This window comes from Ovis canadensis, chromosome 9, assembly GCF_042477335.2.
Source record: "Ovis canadensis isolate MfBH-ARS-UI-01 breed Bighorn chromosome 9, ARS-UI_OviCan_v2, whole genome shotgun sequence".
Taxonomy (NCBI): Eukaryota; Metazoa; Chordata; class Mammalia; order Artiodactyla; family Bovidae; genus Ovis; species Ovis canadensis.
The window spans coordinates 97,937,222-97,949,288 of NC_091253.1; the positions used below are offsets into that span (position 1 = coordinate 97,937,222).

General features: G+C 38.8%; 1 pseudogene; it reads left to right on the forward strand.

The window, feature by feature from the left end:
- The first annotated feature begins 6,188 nt into the window (after window positions 1–6,188).
- On the forward strand, window positions 6,189–11,390 carry LOC138446113 (nucleolar RNA helicase 2-like; annotated as a pseudogene).
- Window positions 11,391–12,067: the final 677 nt, after the last annotated feature.

The window sequence follows — 12,067 nt, forward strand, 5'->3', positions numbered from 1 at the left end:
CAAGCAGTCTTCAAGACAGTCTAGACTTTCATATTATGTGTCTCTAGCCTCTACCCATTATACAATTTCATAGTCAGTTAAGCATTTTTAGGTATTTGTTTCAGCATCTGAAATGGCCATCATCTTATATGGCTATCAGTCATTTTGGTTTAAAGGGCCACTCTATTCCAGTATATCATATCAGTTTAATCAATTGCATATTCAACAATGCTATTTACCAATAAGATCCTCTTCTGAGGTGCTGAGTGTTAGGGCTTTAACATCTCTTTAGAGAAGAATGATGTTTAACTGCTAATAATATGTAACAGTGAGCTTGTATCCAGATTATATAAAGACTACATGTGACACAATAATAAAAGATAAATAGCCCAATTAAAAATGGGTGAACAAACATTTCTTCAAAGCTGATAAAAATGGACAAATAAGAATATTGTCTAATAAGAAATATATTCAGCATCATTAATAGCAAAATGCAAATCAAAACCACAGTAAGATATCACTGCATAACCTATTAGAGTGCCATGATAATAAAAATTAATACATTTAGATGGGGTTGTGGAAGCTCTTACCTTGGTGGTGAAATGTAAAATTATGTTTCTTTGGCAAATATAGTTGAAGTTACTCAAAATGTTAAGCAGAATTATCATAGGACCAGAAATCTCATCATTAGGTATATATAGCCAAGAGAAAAAATGATATATCTCTACACAAAAACTTGAAAAATGTTCATATCAAAATTATTAATAACACCAAAAAGGTAATCCAAATGTCCACCAGCTGATGACTGGATAAATAAAATATTATACATCCGTACAATGGAATATTATTCTATCATGAAAGGAAATGAAATGTCAAAATGCTACAATATGGGTGTTTCTTAAAAACATTATGTTAAGTGAATCATTATGATAAGCTATTCATAAAACATCACATATTTTATGATTTTATCTATATAAATTATCCACAATAGACAAACCTTAAGAGAAAGTAGATAATGGGTGCTTGGAATTGACATGTAGACGGGAATGAGGAACAACCACCCATCATTTTAAGGTGATGAAAATGTTCTAAAATTATAAAGTAGTGATGGCTGCAGTACAATTTGCAAACATTAAAAATTATTGCATTATGCAGTTTATATGGGTGACTTTTATGGAACATTAATATTGAAATAAAGAGGTGAAGGAATTGAGTACAAAAAATAAATGTATTCTTTAACTCTTAGTAAAGATCCTGATGCTGGGAAAGATTGAAGGTAGGAGGAGAAGGGGACGACAGAGGATGAGATGGTTGGATGGCATCACCGACTCAATGGACATGAGTTTGAGGAAGCTCTGGGGGATGGTGATGGACAGGGAGGCCTGGCGTGCTGTCGTCCAGGGGGTCACAAAGAGTCGGACATGACTGAGGGACTGAACTGAACTGGACTGAGAGATTTTTCAATACACGTTTTAAAAGCATTTAAGTTACAGATACAGGATAAAATGCCACAATTGTTTGGCTCTAATGAATATTTTTTTTAATTGAAGTATAGTTGATTAACAATGTTGCATGCGTTAGTTTCTGGTGTATAGCACAGTGATTCAGATATCCATATGTTTACATCGTCTTTTTCACTATGGTTAGCAGAATACCGATCATAGTTCTTTGAGCTATCCAGTAGGACTTTGTTGTTTATTTTATTTATAGTACTTTGTATCTGCAATCTCAAACTCATAGCTTATTCCTTCCCCACCCCCATTTCCCTTTTGGTAGCCACGCTCATTTTTCTTGTCTGTGACTCTGTTTCTGTTTTGTAAGTAAGTTTATTTGTGCCATGTTTTAGATTCCACATATAAATGATTCAGTATAGCAGATGTCTTTGTCTGACTTACTTCACTTAGTGTGATCATCTCTAGGTTTCTCCCATGGTATCGTTTCATTATTTTTTACGTCTGAGTAGTATTCCATGGTGCACACGTAACACATCTTTATACATCCATCTGCCGATGGACATTTAGGTTGCTTCCATAGTTTGCTATTGTAAACAGTGCCACTGTGATCATTAGGGTGGATGTATCTTTTTGAATTATAGCTTCCTCCAGATATATGTCCAAGAGTGAGATTGCTAGATCACATGGCAACTCTAAGTTTTATAAGGAATCTTCATACAGTTTCCACAGTGTCTGCACCAATTTACATTCCCACCAACAATATTGGAGGGTTCCCTTTTCTCCACATGCTTTCCAGTATTTTCTATCTGTGGAATTTTTAATGATGGCCATTCTAACTAATGAGAGACAATACCACAATGTGGTTTTGATTTTCATTTTTCTAATAACTAGCAATGTTGAGCATCTTTTCATATGCTATCTTTATGTCTTTGGAAAATATGTCTATTTAGGTTTGCCATTGGTTTGACTGGATTGAGTGTTTTCTTGATATTAGAGCTGCATGAGCTATTAGCATATTTTGGAAATTAAGTCCTTTGTCAATTGTTATCACTTACAGATACTTTTTCCTAGTCCATAAGCTGTCATTTCATTTTGTTTATGGTTTTCTTTGCTGTGAAAACGCTTTTAAGTTGAATAAGTCACACTTACCTATTTTTTGCTTTTATTTCTATTGCCTTGGGAGAGTGACCTAAGAAAACATTGGCATGATTTATGTCAACAAGTTTTTCTTATGTTCCCTTATAGAAGTTTCATGGTGTCATGTCTCTTAAAAATTTTTAAGCCATTTTGAGTTTATTTTTGTGTATGATATGAGCACGACTGCAAAGAGATCCAACCAGTCCATTCTGAAGGAGATCAGCCCTGGGTATTCTTTGGAAGGACTGATGCTAAAGCTGAGACTCCAGTACTTTGGCCACCTCATGTGAAGAGTTGACTCATTGGAAAAGACTCTGATGCTGGGAGGGATTGGGGGCAGGAGGAGAAGGGGACGACAGAGGATGAGATGGCTGGATGGCATCACCGACTCAATGGACGTGAGTCTGAGTGAACTCCGGGAGTTGGTGATGGACAGGGAGGCCTGGTGTGCTGCGATTCATGGGGTCGCGAAGAGTCGGACACGACTGAGCGACTGAACTGAACTGAACTGAACTGATGAGCGTGTGTTCTAACTTTATCGATTCAGCACCACTTACTGAAGAGACTGTTTTTCTTCTACTGTTTTAATATATTCTTGCTTCCTTTGTCAAAGATTAATTGACTGTAGGCTTATGAGTTTATTTCTGGGCTCTGTTTTCTATTCCATTGACTGAGATAGCTCATTGACTGTCTTTATGCTAAAGCCATGATATTTTGATTACTGTAGCTTTGCAGTATTGCCTGAAGTCTGGGGTGGTTATATATCATTTTTTTTTTCTATTTTCTTCAGGGATTTTTTGCAACTCTAGACTAGATCCCATATAAATTTTAGGATTATCTATACTAATTTTCTGAAAAATGTCTTGGGTAATATGATAGATCACATGAAATCTGTATATTGCTTTGGTTAGTATTGCTATTATAACAATATTAATTTTATAATCCAAGAGCATGGGATATCTTTTAATTTCTTTGAATCAGCTTCAGTTTTCTTTACCAGTGTTTTATAGTTCTCAGCATATAAGTCTTTCTCCTCCTTGGTCAGCTTTATCACTAAATGCTTAAATTTTAAAAAAATGTTATTTTATATTGGACTGTAGTTGATTTATTAATAAAATGTTGTGTTAGTTTTAGGTGTACAGCAAAGTGATTCAGTTATACATATACATGATTTTTTTTCAAGTTCTTTCCCCATTTAGGTCATTAGTTTTTTTAAATATGATTTAAAAATGGATTTCTTTTTTACTTTCCTTTACTGATATTTCATTGTTAGTGTAAATAAATGCAAGTGATTTCTGTATGCTAACCTTGTATCCTACTACTTCGCTTCCATTTTTTTTTTTATCAGTTCTAGTAGTTTTCCGAGGAATTTTTAGGGTCTGAAATTAATATCTACAGGCTTAGCAAATTTTAAATCTATAATAAAGTATCATTAGCTATAAGTAGCATGCTGCAGAATACATCTTTGGAATTTACTTATCTGGCATAACTGAAACTGTGCCATTTAACCACTGTCTCTTCATTTCCTCCTCTTATTAGCCCCTGGTAATCACCATTCTACTCTCTTCTTTCAGAAGTTTGACTTTTTTAGGTTCCATATATAGGTGAGATGATACAGTTTTTATTTTTCTCTGTCTTATTTCACTTAGCATATGTCCTCCAGTTCCATCCAAGTTGTCACAAATCACAGAATTTTCTATTTTTTAAGGCTGAGTAATACTCCATTGTGTGTATGTCTGTGTGTGTATAACATTTTCTTTATCCATTTATTCACTGATGAATATTATATTGTTTCCATATGTTGGCAACTGTGAATAGTCCTGGAATGAATATGATAGTGCAGGTATCCTGATTTTAATTTCTTTGGATAAATGCCCAGAGGTAGGCTTGCTGGGTCACATGGTAATTCTGTTTTTAAGTATTTTGGGAAATCTCCATATGTTTTTCATAAAGCCTATGCCAGTCACATTCCTACCAACAGTGTACCAGGGCTCTTTATTTTTCAACACGTGATTGCCAAATACTTGTTATCTTTTGTTTGATAATAATCATTCTTATAATTATGAAGCAATAGGTCCTGTGGATTTGATTTGCATTTTCCTGATGATTAATGATATTAAACACATTTTAATGTAACTGTTAACCTCTTCTTTTGAGAAATATCTATTCAGGGCCTCTTTCCATTTTTTAAATTGGATTATTTGTTTATTTGCTATTGAGTTATTGGAATCTCTTATATATTTTGGATAAAATCAATTATTAGACATGTGGTTTACAGACATATTCTCCCATTCTGTACACTGTCTTATCATTTTGCTGATTGTTGCTTGTGTCATGCGAAATATTTTTAGTTTTTTCCTTAATCCCATTTGTTAATTTTCACTTTTGTTGCATGCGCCTTTGTGTGTCATGTCCAAAAAGTAATTGCCAAGAACGGCGTCATGGAGCCCTTTCCTCATATTCCAGCCCCCTAGGAATTTTGTGGTTTCAGATGATAGGTTTAGGTTTTAATCTGATTTTGGTTGGTTTTGTGTATCCAGTTTCATTCTTCTGCATGTGGATATCAAATTTTCCCAACAATCTATTGAAGAGATTATCCTTTCCTCTTATTGTGTTGTATTTTTGAGACCCCTGCAGAAGGTTAGTTGACCATAGACATGTGGGCTTCCGCCTAGGTCTTTTATTTTGTCCCATTGGCTTATGTGCCTGTTTTTATGAAACATGCTTTTTCATTACTTTGTAACATAATTTGAAACTGGAATTATGGTGCTTCCAGCTTTGTTCTTGCTCAATATCCCTTTATATATTCAGTGCTTTCTGTGACTCCATATACATTTTAAGATTATTTTTTCTATTTATGTGAAAAATGCCTTTGGAATTTTATAGGAAATTCATTGAATCTGTAGATTGCTTTGAGTAGTATGGAGGTTTTGCAATATTAATTATTCAGTCTATGAGCATGAAATATCTTTCCATTTATTTTTGTTTTCTTAAATTTTTTCATCAAGGTTTTATAGCTTTTAATGTACAGATCTTTCACCTCCTTTGCTAAATTTTAATCTTTCTGAAGCTATTATAGATGCAGTTAGGTAAAAGTGACCTCCAAAAGGACTTATGCCAAACCTCACCTCCCAAGACTGTTTCTGCCAGTTCCCCTGTCCCTGCAGCAGGCCACTGCAGACCCACTCCTCTGCAGGAGACCCTCAAACACACAGGCAGGTCTGATTCTGTCTCTTACAGGGTCACTGCTCCTTTCCCCTGGGTGCTGGTGCACACACAGTTTTGTTTGTGCCTTCCAAGAATCTCTGTTTCCCCTAGTCCTGTGGAAGTTCTGCAATAGAATCCCACTGTCCTTCAAAGTCAGATTCCCTGGGGATTCCCAATGTCTTTGTGGGCTCAGATGACCAGGTTACTGTGGGGTCTAAAACTTAACGCAACAGTGTGAGAACTCACTCTCATTCAAATTTTTCTCTGTCTCAGTCACATCACTTTTCTGTTCTAGGACCAAATCCAGGATTGTCATGGGCTTGGCCTTCTTCTTCTTTTAATCAAAAATGGCCATGTCTCTTCCTCTCTATGCAATAGACAAGACCACTTGGTGTACACTTGTGCTGAGTGATGCCGAGGAAACTTCTTAGTGATGTGGACTTGGTGTCAGACATATCCATGGAAAAAGTGGAGATGCTGGGAAAGCAAAATGAGAGGAAATGTAAAAAAGAGAAGCCAAAATCTCATAAGACTGAAGAGGCAGTAGAAGAAAAAGAAGAAATGATTTCACCCAAAGTTCAGTTCTGCTCAGTTCAGTTCAGTTCAGTCGCTCAGTCGTGTCCAACTCATTGGGACCACATGAATCACAACACGCCAAGCCTCCCTGTCCATCACCATCACCCGGAGTTCACTCAGACTCACTTCCATCGAGTCGGTGGTGCCATCCAGCCATCTCATCCTCGGTCGTCCCCTTTTCCTCCTGCCCCCAATCCCTCCCAGCATCAGAGTCTTTTCCAATGAGTCAACTCTTCGCATGAGGTGGCCAAAGTACTGGAGTTTCAGCTTTAGCATCATTCCTTCCAAAGAAATCCTAGGGCTGATCTTGTTCAGAATGGACTGGTTGGATCTCCTTGCAGTCCAAGGGACTCTCAAGAGTCTTCTCCAACACCACAGTTCAAAAGCATCAATTCTTCGGCGCTCAGCCTTCTTCACAGTCCAACTCTCACATCCATACATGACCACTGGAAAAACCATAACCTTGACTAGACGGACCTTGGTCAGCAAAGTAATGTCTCTGCTTTTGAATATACTATCTAGGTTGGTCATAACTTTTCTTCCAAGGAGTAAGCGTTTTTTAATTTCATGGCTGCAGTCACCATCTGCAGTGATTTTGGAGCACCCCCCAAATAAAGTCTGACACTGTTTCCACTGTTTCTCCATCTATTTCCCATGAAGTCATGGGACCGGATGCCATGATCTTTGTTTTCTGAATGTTGAGCTTTAGGCCAACTTTTTCACTCTCCTCTTTCACTTTCATCAAGAGGCTTTTTAGTTCCTCTTCACTTCTTGCCACAAGGGTGGTGTCATCTGCATATCTGAGGTTATTGATATTTCTCCCAGCAATCTTGATTCCACCTTGTGTTTCTTTCAGCCCAGCGTTTCTCATGATGTACTCTGCATAGAAGTTAAATAAGCAGGGTGACAATATACAGCCTTGACATACTCCTTTTCCTATTTGGAACCAGTCTGTTGTTCCATGTCCAGTTCTAACTGTTGCTTCCTGGCCTGCATACAGATTCCTCAAGAGGCAGGTTAGGTGGTCTGGTATTCCTATCTCTTTCAGAATTTTCCACAGTTTATTGTGGTCCACACAGTCAAAGGCTTTGGCATAGTCAATAAAGCAGAAATAGATGTTTTTCTGGAACTCTCTTGCTTTTTCAACGATCCAGCGCATGTTGGCAATTGATCCCCCAAAGTTAAAAAGGTTAAAAAGAAAGCAGGGCCTTCTGAGGTTGACATGAATTCTCCTAAATCCGAAAAGGCCAAAAAGAAAGAGGAGCCATCTCAAGATGACATTATTTCTTCTAAAAACAAAAGTTCAAAAAAATCGAAGGAGCCCCGTGAAAAGACAATTGTTTCTCCTAAAACCAAAAATGTTTTAAAAAATGAAGAGCCTACTGAGGAAAAGTCGATGCACCTAAGCCCAAAAAGATGAAGAAAGAAAAAGAGACAAATGAATAAATTGGAGAGAAAAGCCCCAACTTCAAGAATAGGTTCCCTGATTTTGGATCTGACTCCAAATCCAAGGAAGCTACCAGTGAAGAAGACAGTGAGTTAGAGCAGGAAATGACTGTGGAGCAAAAAAAAAAAAAAAAAAGGAGCTTTCCCTAATTTTCCCATATCTGAAGAAACTATTAAACTTCTCAAAGCCTGTGGAGTGACCTTCCTGTTTCCCATACAAGCAAAGACGTTTCACCAAATCTATAGTAGGAAGGATTTGATTTCACAGGCATGGAACTGGAAAGACATTTTCCTTTGCTTTCCCTTTGGTTGAAAAACTTCAGGGAGAACTGTAAGACCAGAAGATAGGCCCTGCCCCTCAGGTGCTGGTTCTTACACCCACAGGGAGTTGGCAAGTCAAGTAAGCAGAGACTTCAGCGACATCACAAAAAAGCTGGCAACTGCTTGTTTTTATGGTGGAACATCCTACAGAGGGCAAATTGAATACATGAGGAATGGGATTGATATCCTGGTTGGGACATCAGGTCGTATCAAAGATCACCTGCCTGTGTCGTTTTCAATTTTGATTTTCTCAGGGTGTATCGGAGAAGGCAATGGCAACCCACTCCAGTGTTCTTGCCTGGAGAATCCCAGGGTCGGGGGAGCCTGGTGGGCTGCTGTCTATGGGGTTGCACAGAGTCAGAAATGACTGAAGTGACTTAGCAGCAGCAGGGTGTAGCCCTAGGATTGGGATTGCTGGGTCATATGGTGGTTTTGTTCCTTTTTTTTTTTTTTTTTTTTTAAGGAATCTCCATACTGTCTTCCACAGTGGTGATATCAATTTATATTTCCACCAACAATACAAGAGGGTTCTCTTTCCTCTACACTCTCTCCAGCATTTATTGTTTGTAGAATTTTTCATGATGGTCATTCTGGCCAGTGTGAGGTGATATCTCATTGTAGTTTTGATTTTCATTTCTCTAATAATGAGTGATGTTGAGCATCTTTTCAAGTGTTTGTTACCCATCTGTATGTCTTCTTTGGAGAAATGTCTGTTTAGGTCTTTTTCCCACTTTTTGATTGGGTTGTTTGTTTTTATAGTATTGAATTGTATGAACTGCTTGTATATTTTGGAAATTAATCCTTTGTAAGATTTTTTTCATTTGCTATTATTTTCTCCCATTCTGAGGGTTGTCTTTTTACCTTGTTTATAGTTTCCTTTGCTATGCAAAAGTGTTTAAGCTTAATTAGGTCCCAGTTGCTTAATTTTTTTACTTCCATTACTCTAGGAGGTGGGTCATAGAGGATCTTGCTTTGATTTATGTCGTTGAGTGGTCTGCCTGTTTTCTTCTAAGAGTTTTTCAGTTTCTGGTCTTATTCAGCATTATTTACAATAGCTAGAGCATAGAAGCAACCTAGATGTCCACTGACAGATGAATGTACTGAAGTTGTACATACACACAATGAAATATTACTTAGCATTAAAAAGGAACACCTTTGAATCAGTTCTAATGAGGTGGATGAATCTAGAGCCTGTTATACAGAATGAAGTAAGTCAAAAAAAGAAAGAAAAATATCATATAGGTGCTGCGATTCATGGGGTCGCAAAGAGTCGGACACGACTGAGCGACTAGATTGAACTGAACCAAGCTGAATGCATATATATGGAATCTTGAAAGATGGTATTGATGAATTTATCTGCAGGGCACTAATGGAGAGACAGACAGACATAGAGAACAGACTTATGGACGTGGGGAGAGGTGGGGAGAGGGGTGGAGCGGGTGAGATGCATGGAGAGAGTAACACAGAAACTGACATTACCGTATGTAAGACAGAGAGCCAATGCGGATTTGCTATATGTCTCAGGAAACTCAAACAGGGGCTCTGCATCAAGCTAGAAGGGTGGGATGGGGAGGGAGTAGGAAGGAGGTTCCAGAAGGAGGGACATATGTATACTTATGGCTGATTCATGTTGATGTTTGACAGAAAGCAATAAAATCCTATAAAGCAAGTATCCTTCAATTAAAAAATAAATTAACTTAAAAAAAAAAAAAGACCACCTGCAGAATGGCAAGCTAGATCTCACCAAACTTAAGTGTGTTGTCCAGGATGGGTTGACCAAATGTTGGACAAGGGCTTTGCTGATCAAGTGGAAGAGATTTTATCCATGGCATGCAAGAATGATTCAGAAGAGAACCCAAAACATTACTTTTTTCTGCAACTTGCCCCCATTGGTTGTGTAATGTTGCTAAGAAATACATGAAATCTACATATGAATAAATGGACCTGATTGGTAAACAGATGCAGAAAATGGCAATAACTGTAGAGCATCTGGCTATCAAGTGCCACTGGACTCAGAGGGCCACAGTTATTGGAGACAGTGTTTTTCAAGGGCTCACTATTGTATTTTGTGAAATGAAGAAAGAAGCCCAGGAGTTGTCGCAGAATGTGGCCGTAAGGCAAGATGCCCAGTTATTACACAGAGACAATCCACAGAAGCAAAGGGAAATCACCAGGAAAGATTTTAGAAAAGGTGATTTTGGAGTTTGGGTTCCAACAATGTTGCTGCACATGGGTTAGACATCCCTGAGGTTCACCTGGTTGTTCAAAGTTCTCCTCCAAAGGATGTGGAGTCCCTACGTTCATGATTCTGGGCGACCAGGTAGAGTTGGAATGATCGGGATTTGCATCTGCTTTTCCCAGCACAAAGAAGATACCAGTTAGCCGAAATGGAGCAAAAAGTGGGAATTCCATTTAAGCGAATGGGTGTTCATTCTGCAACAGAGATAATGAAAGCTTCTAGCAAAGCTGCCTTCAGGCTCTTGGACTCTGAGCCTCCCGCTGCGACTGGTCACTTCGAGCAGTCAGCTGATGAACCTGAGAGGGGAGCAGGGAGCTTTGAAAGGCCCGCCAGCAGCCCTGGCCCACTTCTCCGGTGCCACGTCGGTGGACCAGCACTCCTTGAGCAACTCAAATGCAGGCTTTGCGACCGTGATCTGCAGTGCTCGATTGAAATGCCAAACATTAGTTCTGCTTGGAAAGAACCTGAACAGCTTCTGAGTGAGGATATTGATGCCAAAGTGAAGGGAATGGTCGTTCTCAAAGGAAAACAGGGTGTTTGCCTTGACATCCCTGCTACACCAGTAACAGAAATACAGGAAGAGTGGCATGATTCACGGTGCTGCAATTTTCTGTGGCTACGGAGCAGTCAGAGCAAGAAGGACCAGGGGAAGGATATCACAACTTCCAAGGGCAACTGAGGTGTCAGAGGACAGCGGGAAAGAAGTAGAATCTTCAGAGGACAGCGATCAGGAGGTGGCAACAAAAGAGTGTGTAAGGCGCTCAGTAGTGTCCGACTCTTTATGACCCAGTGGACTGTAGCCCACCAAGCTCCTCTGTCCTTGGAATTATCCAGGCAAGAATACTGCAGTGGGTTGCCATTTCCTTCTCCAGGGGACCATTCTGACCCAGGGATTGAACCTGGGTCCCCGTATTGCGAGTAGATGCTTTACCGTCTGAGCTACTAGGGAAGCCTAGTAGGGAAGCAACAAAACTTACAGATTCCAAAACAAATGCCAGAGGCAGAGTTTTAATAAAGCATTCGGACAGTAATTTAAAGTAGAGAATTTATTTGGCAAAAACAGAACTATGTTCAGCAACATGGAACTGAACATTATTTTTCATGCAAAGTTAAAAGCACATTGTATTCCATCCTGGCCGCTTGCCCAGTCCCCATTTATTCGAGAGAGGTAAACTTCATCTAAAATATTTCATATGATTGATGATTGTCATTTATAACTTTATTGCTACTTCTGTCTTGGGTATTCCTTTGGAAAAGGTCTATGGATTCATTACATATTCTAATGTATTGTCTATAGATTGTAGGATAAAGTCAAGCAAGTATCTGCTGATACTTTTAAAATTGACCTGTCTTTATACTTAGAAATGTCTCTTAACAGTAGGCATTTCTTGGTGGCTCAGATGGTAAAAACTCTGCCAGCAAGGTCAGAGACCCATATTCAGTCCCCTGGGTTGGGAAGATCTCCTAGAGAAGGAAATGGCAACCCACTCCAGTATTCTTGCCTGGAGAATTCCATGGACAAAGGAGCCTGGTGGGCTACAGTCCATGGAGTTGCAAAGAGTCAGACAGGACTGAGCAACTATCACTCACACTCACCTTTAATAGTATCCTTCCTAAATATCATGGGGAATGAAACAGTTTCTAGGGAAGCACTTTGATCACCCAAGGCTTTGTTCTCTAATTGGTATTCCTCAGTCACTTGCCTACG